Here is a 21,184-nt window from a genome sequence, read left to right as displayed (position 1 = left end):
GTGATCCTCAGTTGCTACACATAGCAACAAAAGCTTTATTGCTGGCTGATTGTTCAAATTTCTCTCTGTTTTTCTTTCAGGTTTGAGACAGGCCTTGCTAAAGTGGGGAGGCATGTGTGGGGCAGAGTGGGAGGTGCTGAGAGGAGATGGGAATGAGACCAGAGAACAGAATGAGTGCTGAGGTACAACAAAGGCAAGGTTGACAAGGGATTGGTGGGCAAAGACCCAAAGTGCCAAGAGGAGAGGAGAGGATTAAGGACTTGTAAATCAGAGAATGAAAGTCAGAGCATAGAGCAAAGAATTCAGGACCATATAGGTGAGACAAGTATAAACCAAGTGTTGGAGGGATGGAATAGAGAGGGACTCATTCTGAGATTATAGAGAAGAGAGTTATTCAAGCTATGTTCCTTATCAATTGGTGTTCTAAGAGAAAACGATTCTTTTGTTGAGTAATTTTGAAAATGTGTAACTCGATTCTTGGAGAGACATGTTGTAGGAATAATAATAAGCATAAAAATAATGGCAATAATGAAAATAGACATACAGATAATTGCTGACATAGCCTTACTACCACTCATCAGTACGCAGTCTTCCTCCACTTCTGGGCATCCTCAGAGAATGAATTTCCCCTGCTATTGAATTAGGTACAGACACATGATTTCCTAGGCCAATGAAAGGTGAGTAGAAATGAGATGTGGAATTGGAAGCACTCACCCCTTCGGTTTGATTTTCTCTCTGCCTGTATGTCTGGTGACATTCCCTAAATGAATCCCCAACACCAACACCAACACCAACACCAACATGTGATGGACAAATAGGATGAACAAGAGGTAACTTTTTGTTCTTCTAAGCCACTGAGATTTGGAGGGTGTTTGTCACAGAAACATATCCTGGCCTATCCTGACTGATAAAACAGCTAACATTTAATGAGCACTTACTATGTGCCAGGTACCATTTACAGTAGTTTACATGTATTAACACATTAGGTTATTATTAGAGTCTCTGGTGTGTCTAGAGGTAAATAAATATAGACATAAACCTGTATAAGGTTTTACAAATGTATAAAACAATAGAAGCTCCTTATTTCTACTTTCTTTGTGGTGTAAAATACCTATTGATGCCTTGTGGAACACAACCAATGACACATGTTGGAAAACTCAGGCCTGAAGCATGCTCCACTGTCCATAACTTGAGAGGGGGTCATGGACCACAGGGAAAATAGCAGCCTTATATAGAGGGCAAATGGAGATAAAGAGTTAAAAATACTGACAGTGTATTTTATCCATGCTTCCATGGGCAGGTGAGATGATTAGCAGTTCTTTATTAAAGCATGACTCTGACTCTTCATTCAGTACTCAGGTGGAGGTTTTAGGATGTTAGCTTCTTCTTTCTAACTCAAAACCTCAGGGAAAGATAAAATCCTTCACCTATTGAATAGTTAGCAAGCAACCAAGACTAAGAGAAAGAGTGCCTGAAGTATGATCTTGGAAAGTTGAGGGTCTTGTGGCTAAAGCATCTACGGCTGGTATTGCTGTATTAGTCACAGTAATATGACTAAACAGATCATGTAATGGAGAATATATTCCAAAGAATCCAGGTGTGATGGCTGTTTTTATAAGTCAACTTGACTGCGTCAAGGGGTACCCAGGTTAAGCATTATTTCTGGCTGTGGCTGTGAGGGTGTTTCTGGAAAACATTAGCATTTAAATTGATGGACTCAGCAGTTTTCCCTCCCAGTGTGAGTGGACATCATTGAGAGCCTGAGTAGAACAAAAAGGCAGAGGAAGAAGGAATTTACCCCTTTTTGCTTCCTGCCTGCTTATTTGAGCTGAGATATTAGTCTTCACCTACCCTCAACTGGGATTTACACCATCAACTTTCCTGGTTCTCAGGCCTTTGGACTTAGACTGGAATCATACCACCAGCTTTTCCGGGTCTCCAGTTTGTTAATGGCTGATCTTAGGACTTCTCAGCCTCCATAATCATATGCACCAATTCTTCATAATAAATCTCTTCCTCTCTACATAAATCCTATTGGTTCTGTTTCTCTGGAGAACCCTGATTAATACATTGGGTAACCATGGCACTCTTCTTAAAGACAATGGTTTACCTGAAGTCTATTTTCGGGGGTAGGTGGCCAAAGGAACAGTACCTGCAAAACCTGAATGGGAAGGTGCCCTAGGATGAAAGGCGAAGCTTCCCAATGTACCCAGGCCCCTCCTTCTCCTTTTTCAGCACTTGCAATTTCTCTCCAGAGCAATAAAAGTCTCATTTGGTAAGACAGGGGATCTCCTATCACTCCTCTTTGCCATCTACAGCTGTTGCATTCATCCAGGACATGTCCTCTCATTATGTCAAGATAGCTGCTGCTAGCCCTCACATTCTCACACAAGTAAGTCACAAACAAGTTTCTTTGCACCTATCTCTTTTTATCAGGAAGGAAAACCTTTTACAAATGCCCCAGTGGACTTCCTCTTTGGGCCTCATATGTCAGGATTGCAGCACATGGCCATGACTAAGTCAAGACCTGTCAAAAGGAATAGACCTGTCAAAACTCCTTTTTTGGCTTGGAGTGGTAGTCATTCCTTGGGCCTAGATTGGAACATCTTAAGCACATAGGAAGATTAACATGAACAAAGTCAGGGATTTTCCACATAGAGAAGGAAACAGGTTTGGGGGGGTTCATTATGCAACCAAGACTCTCTACTCTAACTCACATTTGTATCACAAACTCCAGTGGACTGCCATATACTTAGAAGGTCCTTCAAAATAGTTGTGGCAAGAAAATCCCATTCTTTCTTGTACTTCCAACTGCTTTCTTCCTATCTGCACTTGGATTGCTATTAAGCCTTCAGAAGCCAGGAGAGAGACAAGGCACAGGTTCTTTTTTATAGCCCTCAGAAGGATTCAATTTTATGTAGACCTGGATCTCAGACTTCCAGCTTCCAGAATGATGAGACAATAAATTTCTGTTGTTTAGGCCACCCAGTTTGTGGTACACTGTTACAGGAGCCCTAGAAAACTAGTATGCTTCTCATTGCTTACTAGGTAAAATCCCATCCCTGTCGTTTATCATGATGTACAAGTCATCCAAGATCCAATTCTGGCCTGTTTTCTAGCATCTTCTACCATTCTGTCCTCTAGAGACAGCTGACATAGGATCTAGATCCTTCTCAGGGTTCTCAAAACATGACTGGGTTTTGAACATATTCTTTCATTTTCTTGTCACATCATATTCTTTCTTTGAGAGTCAGTTTAACTGTCATTTTTTTTGGAGAGGCCTTTTCAACTCTGTCTCCCCAGAGGGTGTTTCCTCTCCTGTTCTCCCTGGCATCTTGGGCAAGCCTCCATTGATATACTTATTCCAATGGGTTACTTTTGTCTTTGTTTCATGACTGTGTGTCTGTCTAAACTGAGAAAACATTCTAAGTGGAAATTGCATCCTACTCACTTCTTTCCCCTCAGGTCAAGCCCAAGGAAGTGGCTTATGAGACCCAACAATCCTTGCTGGGATTTACTAAGTAGCTGAAGAGTTCAGTGTGGTGCAGTGGAAAGTGGGCTGGACTAGAGGTCTGTGAGAATGTGGTTTCATGTTTACTCTGCTGCTAACTAGCTGGATGACCTTAGGCAAGTTTCTTGACCATTCAGGGCCTCTTCATTCCTTTCTGCAAAGGCTGTTGGTCAGATGACCTCTAAAGATCCCTAAACAGTGCCCCATGGGAATCTTCCCCAAGATTATCCTTTTCTTTTTTTATCATCACCACTATGGGTCTAGTTACCATCAATACTAGGATATTCTCTGTGGGATTCTCAAAGGAAGCTAAACTGAAGTAAATATTGAATGAATGACTTTGAGACTGACTTAAGTCAAAAGGCAATGTTTCCTAACCAAAGAGTCTGCTCAAGTCCCCACTTGTCCTTGTGAAGGTAGCCACATCTTTTGCATCCTGGAAAGGCTGACTTCAGCCCAAAGCTACAAGATCACAATGACTGGGAGCATAGTTAAAGTTTTTAAATGAATGGCCATTAAGCAGATGACTATGTAGGACCACCCCTTCTTTTGCTGGCAAGGATTTTAGGGGCACTTAGGAGGAGGCTGCAGGAAGAAACGGAGGCCTGCAAGGAGATACCTGCAAAACCTGAATAGGAAAGTGCCCTAGGATAGAAGGTGGAGCTTCCCAAGGTACCCAGGCCTCTCCTTCTCCTTTCTCAGCACTTGCAAATTCTCCCCAGAGCAATGAAAGGCTCATCTGGTGAGAAAGGGGATCTCCCCATTGTGGAGTCACCTGAGCTCTGGGTCTTCAGTGGAGGGACAGGTTTGGACTGTTGGTGAGTTTGATTTTGTGATAGAAAAAGACAAAAAATCTTCATTTTTGTAATGGTACCAAATTGTGTTAGTTACTGATAAGTTTTCATGTGGAAAATTCTTGTCTGGTTTTGCCCTTACTGAAAGCTCCCTGCTCTTCAACGCCAACGCTGCTCTTTGAGAGATCCGAATCTGGACAGCCTGGAGCAGCCACAGGAAGTGTTCTCACGATCTGAGTAGCTAAACACAGCTCTGTGTTTGTAAATGTATCTACCAGAGTCTGCATACTCTTCACATATTTTGTATACTATTTTCTCCCTCTTCACATATTTCATATACTGTTTGATTCACACCTTGTCATGTACAAATCACTTGGCCTCCGTGGTTCATAGTGTTCTTGCTGTAAAATAGATATAATGATGCCTTAGTACCTCTTACATTTTACTTCTAACAAAGCCATTCACGTATCTGAAGTCTTCTACTCAATGATGTTAACTCTAGTTTTAAGATCTACAATGTGATGAAATAAAATGTGACTTTAGTTTTGCAAAAGAGCACTTACTTAACTGACTTCATAGGGGAGAAACTCCTATTAAACTCTGAATTGTCATAGGTCTCTAGTGACAGCCTTGGCTTCTTTGAAGGCTCTAGTTGAAATAATAATTCTAGTAATATTTCTTTCTGAGTTGTACTGAATGTTTTTCTTTTCTATTTGCAATTTCATTTCCCCCCACAAAAACCAAGGAAATTGATCTTATCACTCCCATTTGCTATATAGAATATTTATACTTGGGGAGAGTAAAGAATGATCTCAAGGTCACTCAACAACAAGACGCAGAGTCAATACCTCATACTAGATTTTCTGACTCCACATCTAGTGCTCTTCTACATTAGCCGTATCTTGGAGTTGTTGAATGCTTTATCTCAACACCCAGTCAAAAACATGGTAAGTGTTTGACATGAGCCAGGTTCTCTGATAAATGCTGGATAACTCCCAATCCTTGTCCTGAAGAAGCTTACAATTGAGCAGTTAAGATAAGATTCCTGCAGAAATAGCCCCAATACAAAGCATAATGTGGATGGACTGGGAGGTAGAAAGTGCTCAGATAAAGGAGGAACTTTGAATGTTTAGCTAAGGAGTTTGGGATTTAGAGGTAGGCTGTGGAGAGCTACTTGGAAGTCTTTGTTGGGTGTCTTGTGTTCAATAAGCTGTTCAAAGAACAAAACAAAACAAAACAAAATATGGGAAGAGTTTAGAGCAAGGTTTTGCATCTTCACCTCTCCCCACTCAAGGAAAAATGGAGGACACACACAACGCAGGGGCCTGTTCAAGTCACAGTGAGTGAGAGAGAAGAACTGGGCCCCCTAACCAAGTCACAGGCATCCCCCTGTTCCATGCCCTTTCCTTAATTTCTGTTGTGCAGAACTGGTAGAAGTTGGCTGGGCAGGAAGGCAGGAGGTCCTGGGCCACAGGGGCTGCCCCTGTTTTCATCATCTTTTTCTCTGGGCCTTTGAATCCAAGTCCGCTGGCTTTTAGAGGCTGTTTTAGCATGCCACTTTTCGGCCTGGCCCTTTAAGTGTGGATTCAACCGGGTTACTTGCTTTGGCTAGTGGGTGGTTAGCAGACCTGACACAGTAATGTCTTGAAAAGGCCTTGCACTCTGGGCTTTGCTCTTCTGCCTCTGTCATCACCACAGGAACATGTCTGGGCTAGCTCAGCATGAGAAAGCTCCACAGAGCTGCATGGCAAAGAGATTGGGTACAGGGTGGGGAGACAACTGGGGCCATTACTGCAATTTACCAGTCTCCAACTATCCTCACGCCCACTATGCACACAACACTGTGCTATTCTCTACAGCATGTCTGCTGAATCCAATTCCTGTCATCTGTGGCATGTGTGAGTTGACCAACCCCTTGATCCTAGTTGTACCCCTCCTTTAAGTGCAGCCCTTATATCATCTCTTTTAGGAGATACTAAATACTTCTAAATCCTACTAATGATTCTCTTCTCTGGGCATCTAGAACAACTAAAACTGAGAACTCTAATTAATATACTATCTTATATGAATGTCTCTTTCAAGTAAATATGTAGCAGACAGAGGGAGGGGAGAGGCAGAGAGAGTGTGTAGAAACCCCAAGTAGTCAGGAACTCCTAGGGTGGATAGGTACCCATGCCAAATATTACAGCCTTTCCAAAGGTGGTTCCTTAAGAACTCCAGGAAAAGGTCGTACCAGCCAGGCAGCATAGAGTTCATGCTAATCTGCCGGGTGTACTTGGGCAAGTTTCTCATCCATGGGGCAGAGGATGAGAGTTGCAATTGTGGATATAGATTTGGTGTGACAGGGGCATTTGTGGGCAACCAGGGCACTATATCATTGTTCAAAGCATTAATACATAATAGCTGTCCTTTACTAGTCACTGACTTTGTACTTTCCAGGTAGATGCTATAACTCCCATTGATCAGACAAGAAAATTGAGACTCAGAGAGAGAAGTGATTTATCCAAGATTAAATGCTGGTAAGCAGAAGAAATACAATTCAAATCTAGGTCTGCTTGGCTGAGAGCCCAGATTTTCTGCTCTGCCACTTCCGAGCTGTATTAGTGACATTGTGATTTCCAGCTGCAAAACCACCTCACCTAAGTAGGCCAAGCCCTCCCCATGGGTCTTCCCACTGGGTAGGGCTTTTAGTGGGAAAGGCAAGTGTGGTGAAGAGTCCTTAGAGAACTTGTTTTTAACTGTGTGGACAAACTTGTGGACCTCTTTCCTCATATCCCACTGCCTACATATCCTACATGTCCCAGCTGGCTGTAGCTCTGGCTGGGGAGCATATAGCACTTGTGAAGGAGGAAGGAGCAGAGATTTTATCTCTGGCTCTGCTCTGTGACTCCAGGCAAGTCACAACCTGCCTTGGTGTGAGTTATTTTAACTATAAAATGAGCCAGCAATCAATTCAACAGACAACTATCTGGCACCTGTGAGTGTTAGTAGATCAATCAGAGTAAAGACAAATGTAGAGAGGGGTCAGTCCCTGCCTCCAAGGAGCATGTGGTCCCCTGGGGGCAAGAATACATGCCCACATTCCTCTGGCAGCTCAAGGTGCAGTGAGAGCTATGGTAGAGGTGTGGTTATACTGTGGGGGCAAACAGGGAGAGACCTGTGGGGAGGGTTGGAGGGAAGGTTGCACCAGGAAGTTGACAGGCAGGGGTAGCTTCAGGAATGAGTGGGGTATTTTAAGAGGGATAAGGTTCTCATTTCATTCAAGTATCTCTAGAGTGTCAGAGTGCCCAGGACTTTGCAGGTCTCGATGTCTGCTTATTGACTATAAATGAAAAAATGAGAGTGAATAAATAAATAGCCATTGCAGCCACAGAGATGCTGTTTTACATTGTTTGTAGGATCATCATGGTGGCAGGAAAAATAGTTTTATTGTGTTTTATATTTTATAATCTGGCAAGGAAATCTGACATACATGGCAATACACCATGTTCTTTTTTCTTTTGAGTTTAAAAGTAATACTTATTATAAACACTTTGGAATATGAGGGAAATTATAAAGGTGTGACTAATCTTATCACCCAGAGATGATCAGTCTTAACATTTTTGTATATATTCTTTGAATATTTCCCTGTGCACACACACATACACACACACATTTCTATTTAATCATACATAGAATGAAAATATGTTCAGACAGGAAACAAGATGAGAGAATGTAGGTTAATAATCTTATTAAACTTTTTATATTAAAATGGAACCCATGGTAAAATAAAAGAGGGTCATAATATAATATCTTATTTCTATACATGTTCAAAATATGCAAATAATTTCTTTTTTCAAATATAGCCTTTTCTGTGCAAAAAAACCTGATGATATTAATGGTAATGATAGTAATTACTATTCATTAATGCCTCCCCCCCCCCCCCCGTATATCAGGCAGTCTACAAATTACTTGATGCATTCATCTTCTTAAAACTCATTACAAGTTGGATGGTGCTGTCCCCATTTTAAAGACGTGGTTTAGAAAGTTGTCAAATCTACTCAGCTGGGAACCCAGTTTTGTCTGACTCAAAGCCAAATGCTTGAAGAGCCTCCAAGGAAGTCAGAAGTAGTATTCCAGAGATCACCCCACAGGACTGAGAACCAGGCTTCTAAATGTCATAGGATCCTTCCAGGAATTTAAAGGACTTCCCACAATGTGTTTTCACACTATAGAGGATATAATGGAGCTGACATTGAGCTGCTCCAGCCCATTGTTGGCTGCTGTGCCTTTTAAAGTCCCAGGGCTTACCTCTTTGACAGCATTGCCTATCTGAGTCACAAAGAATGTCCTGGTAAACAATCCCCACTGATTTCCTTACCAATAGCCTGCATCAATTGCCAGCCATGTGAGTGAGCCACCTTGGACTTGCAACCCAGGCAAGACTTTAGATCAGCAGAGGTCAAAGTTCAACCAACTGCAACCACATAAGAAATCCAATGAGGGACCTGACCAGGTGAGCCCAGTCAACCCAAGGAACTGCAAAAGATAATAATAAGTTATTCTTTTATTTAGGGGATGTTTTGATACACAGCAGTAGATAATCATAGCAGTGACATTGAGTTGGGTTGAATTTCAGACCCAAAGGAATTTTCCAGGGAATTATTTTCCAGTAAGTGGACTTTTGTCTTTGAAATTCAAATTCGTATGTGGGAAAGGCCGTTTTTGACTATTATGTAACTGGTCACCTCCATTAAATATTGGCAGTGAGGGCTTTTCTGCATCTATACTGGCAAGAGGCTTTGTGTAGAAGGACATTTCAATAGATTAAGGTTTGGCAAAACATTGGTGTATTTAAAAAAGGGGAAAACATGGCATCCAAAGCCAAAAAATTTATAAAGATTTCTGAGAAAAAGCATGGAAAATATTTAAAAATATTGAGAGTAGATTATTTTACTGAGTAATATGCAGTGTATGGTTTTAACAGGCCAATCATGTTAGCCTATTCTGATTTTCTTGTACAATAACATTCTGAACCAGTAGATTGAGAGGAAATAGACTTTCATTCTCAGACTAATTTGCACATGGTCCTGATGTAATATTCTTTTAAATTGCCATGAATTAAGCAGCCTAATGTCTTAATTAGGGTTTGTAAAGATATTCTTTACTGAGATTCTGAGATTTTCTTTTTATTTTGTTTAGGCTCTGGTAATAACTTGCTGACTTTATGAAATAATTTATAAGTTGAAGCCTTAGTGATCTGGAATATTTTAAACAGTATTGGAATTATTTGATTATTTGTCTTCAAAGACTTGTTAGAATCCTATTGTGAAACCCTTATCCTAAAGCTGTGTGTGTGTGTGTGTGTGTGTGTGCCTGTGGCAAGAAGAAGAGGAGTTAATGATGACTTCTAGAATTCCAGCATAACCATTTGTTTGGATAGTGGTACTATTGTCTAAAATAGGGAGCTCTGGAAGAAGACTAGAATTGGGTGAATAGCTCATGGATTTGATTTTAGAGAAATTTTGATTTTCAGATTTTGCCTAAATGGCTATGGGTGACAATAACCTTGCCAGAGAGAGGATGGACTAGGAAACTAGTGTTGAAGGTATGTTTAAATATTGTATTAGTTTACTAGGGCTGCTATAACAAAGTACCACAAATTGGGTGGTTTAAACAAACAAATTTATTATCTCACAGCTGGAGGCTAGCAGTCTTAAGTCAAGGTGTTGGCAGGGTTTTTCATTCTGAAAGCTCTGAGAGAGAATCTTTCCAGGCCCTTCTCCTAGCTTCTGGTAGTTCCTTGTCTTGTGGTACGATAACTCCAGTCTTCTATGTCACTTTCCCTGTATGCCTGTCTTGTTTTCAAACATCCCCTTCTTATGAAGAAGTTACATTGGATTAAAGCTCATTCTAATGACCTTGTTTTAATTGTATTGCCTTTGTAAAGTCCCTGTCTCCCAATGAACTCAGTTTCCGAGGTACTGGGCTTTAGGACACCAACATATGAATTTTGGGGGAAGGATCACAATTCAACCCATAATAAATATCAAGCATGCTGTTCTCACTTAGATTTTATGTTTACTTCGGGATAGCTTATGGGGTAGAGGTAATGAAATTAAATGAGGAAATGTGCTGCCCCTACCATTCCTTGGTGCTGCCACACTAATCTGCTGCCACATGTGAGTTTGAGGTGATGTCAAGATATTCAGTAGCTGATGTTATGCTAAATGAAAGAAGCAGTCACATAAGACCACATTTTGTATGACTCCATTTATCTTACTAATAGGTAAATCCATAGAGATAGATTATTGGTTGCTTAGTACTGGGGCTGGGGATGGGATGTGGATTTCCTGCTGATGGGTACAGGGTTTCTTTTTCGGGGTGATGAAAGTATTCTAAAATTTGATTATGGAGATGAGCACACACAACTCTGTGAATATTCTAAAAACCATTGAATTGTAATTTTCAATGTGTGAATTGTACAGTTTGTGAATCATATCTTAATAAAGCTATTAAAAAGTAGCAGCTATTAAGTTAATAGTTGGGTATAAGGGTGTTTGGGTGAATTTTAAAGTCCATTTCAGTCATAAGATTCTAAGATGATACGTTCCTTCATCTGTCTAGATCTCAGTTTTATCTTTTGTAAAATGAGGGGACTGGAGTCTAATAGATGATCCCCTCTGTGATTCAACTAAAAGCATAACCTGTTAACCTTATTTTACCTTACAGAGCAGAATAGATTAGAGCATGGGTGTTGAGAGCCACAAATCTGAATTTGAATCCAGCTCTCCCACCCCTACTAGCTCTGTAATTTCAGGCGTATTATTTTATCTTTCTGAAGCTTAATCTCCAAATGGAGATATGGAGTGGGAATAGTGATAATAATTCCTTTCTCATGGGGATAGTGGGAAAATTTAATGTGCTAAAGGACTCAGAAGACATCTGGTATGTGGTAAATCAGTATTATTAATATCAGCATTAACTTCCTAGGGTCAAGACTAATACCAAAATGGGCCAGATGATTCTTTTCAAGACAAGTTGAGTTGTCCTTTCACCTTTGATGCTCTACCAGTTACGCATTCTACATGATTTTAATTTTTAAATAATTTGACACAGCAACATTTGTGTTGGTCCAGTACATATTTTTCCTCACATTCTTCCTGCAATCTGGTAAGATACTTGTGTTATCAAATAATCAGTTTGTCTCTGTTTTCAAAAAACATCAAATGTCATGTAGAAAGTGACACATTTGTGATTATTTAATAGCAATCTTGATGGATGCAACTACATCTGTTTATTATTTATTGAGTACCTACTTTGTTCAAAACAATATGCTAAGCACAGAGAGAGGTGCAAAGATGAGCAATGTAAGGATGCTGATTTTACAAATTCAGTAGTTTAGTGGGGAAGATACTCCCATGTATCCATTCAGTCATGTATCAGATACTTTCTGAGCTTACAAGGGAGATGGAAGGATATGTAATGTATCATGCTGAGCCTCATAGTAAATGTGTGAACTAAGTGCTGATGACACTTGGAGAAGCAAATGATTAACTCAATGTGGAGATGACATGTATGCTGACAGGGAGGTAGAAGAGGGGCATTTTGGACTGACACTGGGGAACACATTGAACTTTTCACTGTTCTGAAAAAAGGTCATGCCCTTTTATGTTCTGCATTTCTGATTCGAAGACTAGGGCAGGTTCATGACAAGGAAAATCTGTTTCTGAAATGACCAGTAGGATTTGCAGATTTAGTGAAGGGATGAGAGAGGGCTATTATAGGGAGGGGAAGTGGGGTTGGGTTATTAAAGACCTTAATGTGAAGAGAAGGCAATAAAAACAACTTACAGGGAAATAAAAAGCCCAGTATTATGCATAAAAATAAGTGTGTGTGTGTGTGTGTGTGTGTGTGTGTGTTTGCATGAGTACATGTGTGCATGAACTCAGGTAAGTGCACTGGAAATATGGCACACAGGTTGCTTTTTACCTACTTTTTAGATGGTGTTTTCAACCCCAAAATTGTGTGCATTAATCAATAAATTGCTTTTTTTTTGAGTATTTGAGCAACAACAGACAGCATGTAGTTTCAACATCAGTCTTACCACTGACTCGTTTGTCTCTCAGCAACCGAGACTTTTCGTTGTCAATAACATTAATTACACCTATCACTCATTCTAAAATGACCTTTATTATTTTTCCTCCTTATAATATCCTCTCTACTTGGGCTCATGTTTGGGTGGCTGGAGATGAGTGATGTCAGCCCAGAGTTTTTACCGTCGCAATCAGAGCTCCAGAAGTATAGGGCAGATTTCCGCTCCTTTCTGTTGCTCTTCCTCTCACTTTCTGTGCCTGAACTAGATGGATGAACCATTATCTTCTACCATGGTGCAGAAAAGCATCTTTCCTATTCACTAAACAATTCTTCATTTCAAAGGGTTGGGGCAAGGTTTGCAGAAAAGAAGCAAGTTGGAAGGAGCAAACATTTAGTATGATATCCTTGGAAGTGCATGACCTTTAGGACCAAAGACTCATATTTGAATATAAAATCTGCCACTTTTTTGCTGGGTAACTTGAACAAATCACTTCCCTACTCTGAGTCTGAGCTTCCTCCTTCTCTAGAAAATGAGGAAGGTAATGTTTACCTTACAGGTTGCTGGAGGGTGGAATAAGGTAAAGCAGGCAGTCTGGACTCTGGTTCAAGGTTGACCCCTACAGTAGAAGTCCCAGGTTTAGACTCTCCTCTCCTGCAGGCTTTAGGAAGTCAGTATATAAAAGGAAAAACAGTAAAGTACACCCTTGAAAATCGCTTGTATCAGTCAGCCTATATGGTTTTATGCAGATGAAAAGATTGCTTCTGGTTAGTGGCTGAAGTCGACAAAAACCAGATAAGCAAACATATATTTTTACACTGGAATCACATTCATTATAGAACAACATGGTCATCATATTAGAAGTAGATGGGAACCAAGAACCATTGAGAGAACAGGATGGGGAAAATTGTATCAAGGGCCATCTCTGTGGGCTTCATCCTTGTAATTGGGCTGGGTGGGCCTTATGCTCAGAATTGCCTCGGGTTTATCTCAATGCTCTGCTGTTACCATTTTGGAAATCTTAATGATATTTGAACAAGAGTCCTCTCAATTTCATTTTTTTCTGTGCCCCACAAATTATGTAGTCAGTCCTGGGTATACCTTTGTTATTATTCCTCTCTGTTCCTCCTTGCCCCTATTTGCTATAGATGAAGTCACATAAGATGACTGTTATATGATATGTCACTGTAGCAAAATAACTACCATACACAGTACCTTACTGTAATTTCAAATGCACCCTGAGAGAGATTGGTATAATTATCCTCATTGGATGTTCCCCTTGGATTGATGTGTAATTTGCTCAAGGTCATACCATTAGAAGGGTTCACACCAGGAGTGGTATGTCTGTCTACTCTTGCTACTGTACCATGATGGGTGAGACGAAACATGAAAAGTAACTTAAATTCAAAAATAACCCAAAGCAGCAAATGCCTAATAAGACGGTATTTGAGCTAAGCTGATGTGCTGGGTCACGCTGGACACATAATTTCTTTGTATTATATTTCCCTAGTTATGGGCTTGCTTCTGACATGAAATCTGTGGGATTTTACTCATCATTGTATTCCCAGACCCTAGTACATAGAAGATGCTCAATAAATATTTGTTGAATATTCCTGCCAGGTTTGTCTTCCATCTGTGTTAATTTGGCCTCCCTTTTTGCAGATTCATACCTTTCTTCCTTCTCTTCTTTGAAGACCTTTCCAAAGGGGTTAAGATGTGAGGATGCAGGGTTGATGGTAGCATCTGTCAGTCCTACTGGGCATGCCAGTGGCTTCTGCCAGTTCCACTGGGAGTGCCAGAGCTAAGAAGCTTCAAGAAATTGTTCTCCATTGGTCCAAAATGGCTAGCTAGCCTTTATACCCTGTCCCAGCCAGGGAGTGGACTGGTCCTGGAACCAGTGAGCTCGGGTCAGGCAGCTTTCTGCAGCAGAGGGCACCCGTAAGGAGCTGACAGATGGAAGTCTGTCCTCAGCACACCCAGCAATGGGGGCAAAAGATGCCCTCCTAGAAGGAGGACCAGGAACACATTTCCATGTCTACTTCACTTATCCTCCTTTTTCTCCACAGAATCTTCACTTCCTTTTTGTGGATTCATGCCGTTGCATTTGTTTCTTCTGTTGCACATGCCCTTTGCCTACTTCTTTCTCCCTTTGATCTGATACTTTGTTTCCCTTCGTGACTGATGTCAGTTGCTGACTCCTCTGAAAGCCCCTGCTCAATCTGTCAGGCAGAGCTGGTTGCTATTTCATGTGCTAAGTCAGTGCATATTTCCCACATGCACTGTGTGATGAGCCTGGTCTGGACCACACACTGAAGATGAATGAGGGTCCCTGCCCCCACACCTACAGAGGAGATGTTCTCCCCGCTTTGTGCCCCAGCAATACTTAATACTTTCTTTTATTATAGCATCTACCACGTTGCTTACTTATTCACCCACACATTTATTTGTTCATTCACTGGGAGTTAACCAAGTCCTTGCCTTCTTTGTACCCAGTATTCTGACAAGCAGTAGGGACACGATAGCAGTCCAGTTTGCTAAGGGATAGTATAACGCCAGGGGAAAAATATGTCTCCCAGACTGGAACAAATTACCTTTGAAACTGAAATCAGTCAAAGGGAGAAATAAAGTGGGAGAAACCCCTTTATTGCTTACAAGCAGTCGTCCGCTTCTGCTCACCGGTGTCTCTGATGACTCGGCTGCAAAAAGGGACCCTATCAAACCTCTCTGGTGCAGATATGCCCTCGCTCCCTCGATCCTTGTAATCACCTATTAATATGGAGACAGACTACTTCTCTCCACCCCTTGGAAACACCTATTGATACAGAGCCAGGTGGCCAGGTGAGAGATTCTGGAAAATATTGGAATTTTACCCACAGATAAGTATTAATCAATATAAAGCCGGCATAATTCTAGCTTGGACAAAGCTATGAAGAAGTTTATAGAGTTATGAGGTTTTACAGAGGGGCATTTGACCTGGGCAGGGGAAGTAGCCAGGAGAAGTGGCCATTACAACACCGCTTAGAGAAGGAGAGAGGAGAAGCCTTTTGGGTGTTGCTTACAGAATGCGCTCACGCCCAGTGGCAGAAGAGCTGACGGAGAATGCAAAGATGTGAAAGCACTTTGATCAGGCTGGAGTTCATGGAGCGAGGAGCACAGTGGAGGGTGAAGGTGTGTGATCGCTAATGATCATGTGGAAGGTCATTGCACGCCATCAGTGCTCAGTGGGAAGCCATTAAAAGGTTTTCAGCAAGGGATTAAAATGGTCAGGTTAGCAACCCAAAAATATTTGCTAGTGTCTGTTGGAGAATAGATTGGAGAAGGTCAAGGATACCATGGGGAGACTATGAGGAGGCCATTTTCACTTCACCATTGAGATAAAAGCAGCTTAGAGTAAGTTAGGGGCATGAAGAGAAGGGGACTGATTTAGAGCAACCTGGCAAGCCTTGGTGATAGGTTCATACATGACTGAGGATGAAGGAAAGATAGATATCAATCAAAGCTGCCTTCAGACTCCCATTGATCCCTAATCTTTTTGGATTCAGAATCCAGTGAAAATTATAGACCACTCTGTGGAGACATATACACATATGTACATGTACACATGGCATTTGCCTTTCACTTCAGAGAGATACACAGAACTTCTAAAGTCCATTCATGAGCCCCAGGTGGGAAAACAAACTGTATCTTATTTCTTGCTATACCTTTAGATTCTATTCAGGAAAACAGCATAGAATCTGGTACACAGTGCATGCTTATTGAAGCAATTAATAAAGGTGAGAGGAGTTGGAGATGGAGGGCTCTGAGAGGCTCCTGATGCTTAATTCTCAGCCCTTTCTGCTTGCAGTATGGATGCAGGAGTTTTAATAGAAGAGCTAACAACTTGGCATATCTATGAACCAACTGCTCATTAGCTTGCAAGGCAGCATTAGGTGGAAAAGTCCACAAATGGACTCATGAGCCTCCAGGTGGTAGAGAGGAATAAATTTTAAAGTATTAAGGCTCCAAAGACCCAAGATTTGTCTGCAGCAGATGTCTTCCTGTAACGGTAGCTGAAGAATAAAACAGTCTGCTTGTATGTTTTGTGGGGGAGTGCATCATTTAGAGGTGAAGTCAGTCTGTGTATGGCTTGGTGGGTAAGTTAAGTTAATGTCTTCCATCTCATGGTTCATTTTTACCTTGTGAAAGAAGCAGAAACGGTAATTGTGTTCATAGACAGAGATTTAGAATAGAATTTTGCCTTTGCAGATAAGGCATTTCAGGGGGTCAATAAAGATAAGAGGGAAAAGAAATGCATAGGAGGAATTTTTTAAGAAAGATTTAGTCCACATGTTATTAACCTAGGCTGGGTTCGATTTTTCTCTTTGTGCTTTGAGCAGCTGCATGCTTAAGCAGGAGAACAGCCAACTGAACCATGAAGTCTCTGAGGAGCCTTAATGATCACCTGGTTTGGTCCCCACGTGAGCAGGATTCCCTCTGCAGTGTGCTTTACTAATGGTCTATGGCCCCTCCTGAAGCTGCCCTAACGGAGTGCCATTGCTGAGTAACTGACATGAAGTTCTGTCCAGACTCTTTAGCCTATACCAGGAATGGTAAATAGGCTTACATTTGCATGACAATTCTGATAACTTCACAGTGTCAGCCTCCATGGGAATGATTCCAGATCTGAGTCAGGATTACAAAAAGAAAAGAAAAAGTAGTTGATTATCAATGATTCTCACAGAGGAAGGAGGTTGAAGAGTAGTACCCTGGAATGTTCTGTACTTGTTATCCCTGGGTAGATTCTTCAGTTAATTAATTCACCTTATTTACTGAGCATCTGCTATGTGCCAGTTGTGGTCCTAAGAGCTGGGGATGGGAATCCAGTAGTTATTTTTCCTGCCCTCTGCAAAATTAGGCAGAGTCAGCCCCTTTGTCCTTCTTAAGGTACCTCCTGCTCCTGCTCCCACCCCTGCTTTGGCTTCCCTGAGGCCACATTCTCTCTTTACTTGCGGCTCACAGACTTGCTCCTCAATTTCCCCCTCTTCTTCTCTATCTTAAAGTGTTGGAGGGCCCCAAGATTTGGTCCTGAATCTCCTTTTCTTCTCTGTCTCACTCTAGATAATCATATTCAGTCCCATGTGTTCCAATGCTATCTATATGTTAATAATAATAAAGTTTATGTCTGTAGTCACGGAAGCAAACCTATATAACCATCTGCTCCCTGACATCTCCACTTAGACATCTAAAATACACCTCAAAAATAACACATTCAAATGAGAACTCTTAATTTCTGTACTGCCTATGAAAATATAACCTTATTCATTGTCTGTATTGCCTACCAAAATATGTCCTTACTCATTTACCAAGTCTTGCTATGTCAGTAAATGGCATAAATGCCCTTGCCCTTGCCAATGAGACAAGGTTTCTCTCCTTCTCTTACCACCCCTCATCTAAAACATCAGGTTTCCTGTCAATTCTACCTCCAAAACTTCTCCCTAGTCGGCCTGAGACATTCTAGCTTTTGATGACCGTCCCAATCCCAGGTAATCCTTATTCTTGCCTGGAGTGCGTCAACAGATTCCTATCTGCTCTCTCTGCTTCCATTCTTCCCTGCTTTAGTCCACTGCCTGCAGAGTAAAGAGCAGTAGTTTTAAAAATAAATGTTAATACAATCACATAAAATAGTTGCTTAAAGTGCTTCAAAGGCTTCTGCTTAAAGAAAATCCAAGTACCTTTCCCCACTTTACAGGGTGGTCTTCTGTCTTTGCTTACTTCTCAGACCTCACTGCCTGTACCTTCTTCAGCCACTAACTAGTCCACTTTCTATTCCTCTGACAAGCCATGCTTTGGGACTTCCCATTTTTTGTTTCTCTTTCTAGAATATTCTTTTCTCTGATCTTTCTGTGGTTGGTTCCTTTGTGTCTTTTATGTCTTAGCTTAAATTGTACCTTGCAGTGTATCTTCATCAACTCTTGTCTGGATGACTGTAACCATCCCTACAGGCCCCTCTTCCTCCCTTTTGCCCACTACCATCCCCTCCTCCACACTTGGCAGATTTGGGCCCAATTGACTGAGCCTTACATAGTCTATCTAGCCCCTGCCCTGTTCTCCAGCCTCATCCTCACTGGATTCCTTGCCTCACACATTATGTCGCCCTCCTTTGCTGTATTGTGGAATGCCTCTGAGAGGTTTCACATGCTATTCCTCCTGTCTAGTACTCTCTCCCATCCTTCTTTCTGGAAAACCTCTAATCCTTCCTTAAGACAGAATTTAGGAAAGTATCACCTTCTCAGGAAATGCTATTCTGAACCTCACCTGAAGTTTATCCACTGCTTTCTGTAACGGGCTTCTGGAAGAACTGTTTTATTATATTGTGACCTGTTTTCTAGTCCCTCTTAATGGCCCTCTTGTAAGCAGGGATTATATATGTATGGACTTATCTTCATCCCCAGCACCCAAAAGACCTTTGCATTATTATAAATATTGCATATAGATTTACTTACAAGATTTCTGGAAGAGGGCAGTGGCGTGGCAGCTGCTGGGTGGATCATAGCCAGTGTGCTATCCAACTCCAGAGTTTAGGAGCTCTGAGTGGGGGCTGACCTTTGGGGATAGGTGAGTGACATATCCCGAGGGACATAGTAGTATGTGAATTGTAGAGGAGCAAGTTTGGTGCTCTTGGTGCAGTTATGTGACCACACAGCACAGCCATGTTTGCAGCCTGCAGCAGCTCAGCTCCCAATGCTTGACATGTGGGCCTAGGAAAGGACAGAGCACCAGCAGATGTTGTAAATGAGTTGGAAGGACAGGAAAAGCTCATAAATTATGATTGTGCTCAGCCCTGGCATGGCTGCCTCCTTCCCCAGGAGCTGCCTCTCACATGCAGCAGAGTATAACTGGCCACATTTCCATTTAGTGACCCTGCCCACCTGGCTGCATCTGACTCAAATATGGCAGTGTCCTAGGAGAAAAAAAGCTATAAACTCTTAACTGTTGGAATATGTCCATTTCTTTGCCCTTCCTGGGTCAAATCTTCTTGACTTTATGATGTCCCCCAGTGACTCTGAATAAGGAGTTGGAGGATGTGGGGATTGCGATGAGAGAGACTTGAGGCCTTCTGGGGATGGGAACTGACCAGTCTCCCAGGAGTGAAGACGTAATGAGAAAAGAACCAGGAGGGTATCAAAAGCTTACCATTTTGAGCTGAACAAGTGGCCTTTTCCCTTCAGCAATGTGGGTAAAATTGTGACATTTCCAGAATATCTCGCCTGGCTTTAGTGCATTTGCATGTCCTCAGGGGTGGAGAGAAGCTCACCTCCATGTCAGTGGGTAATCGCCTGAGCTATGAGAGTGTGTCTGAACCTGAGAGGTTAAAGGGAGGGGCTGGTTTGCTTGCTGGCTTCTTCTGGAGCAGAGGAGGGAGATGGCCCTGGACTGCAGTTTGTAAGCAATAAACAGATTTTAAACTTTATTTTTGCCTTTGACTGATTTTGGTTTTTAGAGGTATTTTGCCCTCGGATTTCCTCTCCCCAGACTTACATCTGGCGGCAGTCAGTAGGGTGCTTCTGAACCCGAAGTCTGTCATAAGGGGTGCCACCTTTGGGAGGGCTGCTCCTGTGGATGGTGGGGAGGCCCCAGTGGATGCGGTGGCAGGGGATGCCGCTTCACCTGTTATTATCCCCCCAGCTGCGGGCTTCTGAGTTGGGAACCCCTAGTGGGGAATTGGTCTAGGGTAAAGTACCTCTTAGAGGGTTGGGGCCTTCCCCAGAACTGGGGAGGGTGGAAACACCAGAAGCTGTAGAGTTAGCCCTCTGTGAGTTGGAAGACTGCTTGGAGACCTTAGGGGGCCACGTAGTGGCTGGCATTGTAGGGCCTCTTTTCATCGAGATAGTGGAAAATGTTACACAGGAGAAAGAGGATTATTGAGGGACTTAGGCGAGAGAGAGACACACTTCAGCATTGCTTGGAGAAGCTGGGTGATAACCTATGGGATGCTTTTAAAGAAGAGAGACAGTTACTGAAAAGACAGCTCACACTCCCAGATGATTGCTTAGCAGCAGCGAGGGGGGGAGACAGCAAGAAAAGCCATGTTGCAGGAGGCTGTGGGGGTTGGGGGAGGAAAGAGTGGTGCCTTCAGCCCCGGAAATGGTGGAGGAGGAGCCGTTGGTGGAGGAGCCTGAGGGAGAAGAGGAGGAGGCGGGGCTGTTGGCAGATCTACTACCCAGGCCACTGCCAGAGGTACCATCTTCTCCTGTTTCAAAGGCCCGCCCAGCTGTAATTAAGAAAATAAAAATGGAACAACCGTGGGCTCCTCAGGGGAAGGAGCAGCCCCCTCCCCAGGTTGTGGAGCACTTCATACTCGGCCCCTATACCCAGGATGGTAAAGCCCAAATCTCATTGGAGATAGGGTGTTTACCCCCAAAATATATTCATTTTGCCTGGGGGTGCACAAGGAAATTGGAGAAACTATAGGAGTTGGAGAGGGTGGGCATCATAAAGCCCACTCATAGTCCTTTTAATTCCCAGTGTGGCCAGTGAGAAAGCCAGACAGCACCTGGCGTATGTAGACTAACCGGGAATTGAATAAAGTCACACCCCCTTTGCATGCTGCTGTCCCCTCTATAGCAGACAATCTGGACACCCTCAGTCATGAACTGGGGATGTATCATTATGTTGTAGACCTTGCTAATGCTTTCTTCTCTATTGACATAGCACAGGAAAGCCAGGAACAGTTTGCCTTCATGTGGGAAGGCTGACAGTGGACATTCACTGTCCTTCCACAAGGATATCTCCACAGTCCCACCATTTTTCATGGACTTGTAGCCC

The 21,184-nt window shown here is 42.3% G+C and overlaps 1 long non-coding RNA gene across 6 annotated transcripts in view; it reads left to right on the top strand.

The window, feature by feature from the left end:
• The window catches only part of LOC118930175 (uncharacterized), a 358,120-nt gene that overhangs the window by 12,929 nt on the left and 324,007 nt on the right, over nucleotides 1–21,184 (top strand). For 3 of the 6 annotated variants that reach the window (XR_008997688.1, XR_008997685.1, XR_008997686.1), the window contains exons 1-3: nucleotides 1,233–4,329; nucleotides 5,085–5,252; nucleotides 6,745–6,824. The exons of 1 other annotated variant lie outside the window; for it this stretch is intronic. This is a non-coding gene — a long non-coding RNA (uncharacterized LOC118930175). Of the gene's footprint in view, nucleotides 1–1,232; nucleotides 4,330–5,084; nucleotides 5,253–6,744; nucleotides 6,825–21,184 lie in introns of those variants that run through there. 2 more of the 6 variants (XR_008997689.1, XR_008997687.1) reach the window with 2 other exon arrangements.

Source organism: Manis pentadactyla, chromosome 5 (assembly GCF_030020395.1).
Source record: "Manis pentadactyla isolate mManPen7 chromosome 5, mManPen7.hap1, whole genome shotgun sequence".
NCBI classification, from domain to species: Eukaryota; Metazoa; Chordata; class Mammalia; order Pholidota; family Manidae; genus Manis; species Manis pentadactyla.
This window is presented reverse-complemented; position numbering and strand designations above follow the sequence as displayed.